Source organism: Homarus americanus, unplaced genomic scaffold (assembly GCF_018991925.1).
Source record: "Homarus americanus isolate GMGI-L3 unplaced genomic scaffold, GMGI_Hamer_2.0 scaffold56241, whole genome shotgun sequence".
Lineage (NCBI taxonomy): Eukaryota > Metazoa > Arthropoda > Malacostraca > Decapoda > Nephropidae > Homarus > Homarus americanus.
Genome location: NW_024740202.1, coordinates 3,879,174 through 3,881,684, shown reverse-complemented (window position 1 = coordinate 3,881,684; position 2,511 = coordinate 3,879,174).

The following is a 2,511-nucleotide window of genomic DNA, read 5'->3' as shown; positions in this document are numbered from 1 at the left end:
TAGGCCTACTTTATCCTTCTTGACCTACAACTTTAACACTGTACAGGACACCAGTTTAAAATCTTCCCTCTTCACTATGGTCTTAGTTCAATAATGAAACAGTTTATTTAGCCAGGAAAATACAGATGTAGAGTGGATAATAATAACGATATCAACATGGTTAAATAATGAAGAAAATTATATTAATGAATTGGCAACTCAACTAAAACCACAGCTGCCACAAGATCTCACATCAAATTTTCTTCATTATTTAACAAAATATACGAACATTTGGAAACTTCTCATGACCTTAAATAACAGTGATGCAGCCAAAAACAGATCCACCAATCACAATCACCTCTACATACAGCCTTCCTTTACCAAGTATTGCCAGGTAAAATTTCTAGCGCGAGACCTAAGGTGGGGTCGGTGCATCATTGACTGACTGTACCTCTCCCTAAGTCTTCCTCAATCTATTCATAGGCCTAATTGCTCTTTAAAATGGCTTCTAAATTCAGTTATAAGGACTATACCTGTCCCGTCTCATCCCATGTTTCTCTCATCTCTCGCTCACAGGGCCGCCCCGCCATCCTACAGTCATCTTAACACACTCGGTAATCCTATGAGTTACCGCCTCAAGTCCCTGGGCCTGGCTGACCCTCTTGACAGTTTCACGAGGTCATATAGGTGACCTCTCTTGACCCACCACTGTCAAGGGGTCTTAAAGGTGACCTCTCTTGACCCACCACTGTCAATGGGTCTTAAAGGTGACCTCTCTTGACCCACCACTGTCAAGAAGTCTTAAAGGTGACCTCACTTGACCCACCACTGTCAAGAGGTCTTAAAGGTGACCTCTCTTGACCCACCACTGTCAGAGGTCATAAAGGTAACCTCTCTTGACCCACCACTGTCAAGGGGTCTTAAAGGTGACCTCCTTGACCCACCACTGTCAGAGGTCATAAAGGTGACCTCTCTTGACCCACCACTGTCAGGGGTCTTAAGGTGACCTGTCTTGACCCACCACTGTCAAGAGGTCATAAAGGTAGCCTCTCTTGACCCACCACTGTCAAGGGTCTTAAAGGTGACCTGTCTTGACCCACCACTGTCAAGAGGTCATAGGTGACCTCTCTTGACCTACCACTGTCAAGAGGTCATAAGGTGACCTGTCTTGACCCACCACTGTCAAGAGGTCTTAAGGTGACTCTTGACCCACCAGTCAAGATGTTTTTAAGGTGACCTCTCTTGACCCACCAATGTCAAGAGGTTTTAAGTGACCTCTCTTGACCACCAATGTCAAGAGGTCTTAAGGGAGACTCTCTTGACCCACCAATGTCAAGAGGTCTTAAAGGTGACCTGTCTTGACCCACCACTGTCAAGAGGTCATAAAGGTGACCTCTCTTGACCTACCTGTCAAGGAGTCTAAGGTGACCTGTCTTGACCCACCACTGTCAAGAGGTCATAAGGTGACCTCTCTTGACCCACCAATGTCAAGAGGTCTTAAGGTGACCTCTCTTGACCCCACCACTGTCAAGAGGTCTTAAAGGTGACCTCTCTTGACCCACCACTGTCAATGGGTCTTAAAGGTGACTTCTCTTGACCCACCACTGTCAAGAGGTCATAAAGGTGACCTCTTGACCCACCACTGTCAAGAGGTCATAAAGGTGACCTCTCTTGACCCACCAATGTCAAGAGGTCATAAGGTGACCTCTCTTGACCCACCATGTCAAGAGGTCATTAAGGTATCTTGACCCCACCATGTCAAGGGGTCTTAAAGGTGACCTCCCTTGACCCACCACTGTCAAGAGGTCATAAAGGTAACCTCTCTTGACCCACCACTGTCAGAGGTCATAAGGTAACCTCTCTTGACCCACACCACTGTCAAGGGGTCTTAAAGGTGACCTCCTTGACCCACCACTGTCAAGAGGTCATTAGGTAGCCTCTCTTGACCCACCATCAAGGGTCTTAAAGGTGACCTCCCTTGACCCACCACTGTCAAGAGGTCATAAAGGTAACCTCTTGACCCACCACTGTCAAGAGGTCTTAAAGGTGACCTCTCTTGACCCCACCACTGTCAAGAGGTCTTAAAGGTGACCTCTCTTGACCCTGTTAAGAGGTCATAAGGTGACCTCTCTTGACCCACCACTGTCAAGAAGTCTTAAGGTGACCTCTTGACCCACCACTGTCAAGAGGTCTTAAAGGGGACCTCTCTTGACCCACCAGTCAAGATGTTTTAAGGGTGACTCTCTTGACCCTGTCAAGAGGTTTTAAAGGTGACCTCACTTGACTCACCAATGTCAAGAGGTCTTAAGGTGACCTCTCTTGACCCACCAATGTCAAGAGGTCATAAAGGTGACCTTTCTTGACCCACTACTTTCAAGAGGTCATAAAGGTGACCTCTCTTGACCCACCACTGTCAAGAGGTCATAAAGGTGACCCAATGTGCTGTTATTGGGTCAAAACTTTATCTTCAGCTCCAAAAACTTTCAGGAATTGACCTTCTTGACCGGTCTCTGGTTGTGTATGTATGTATGT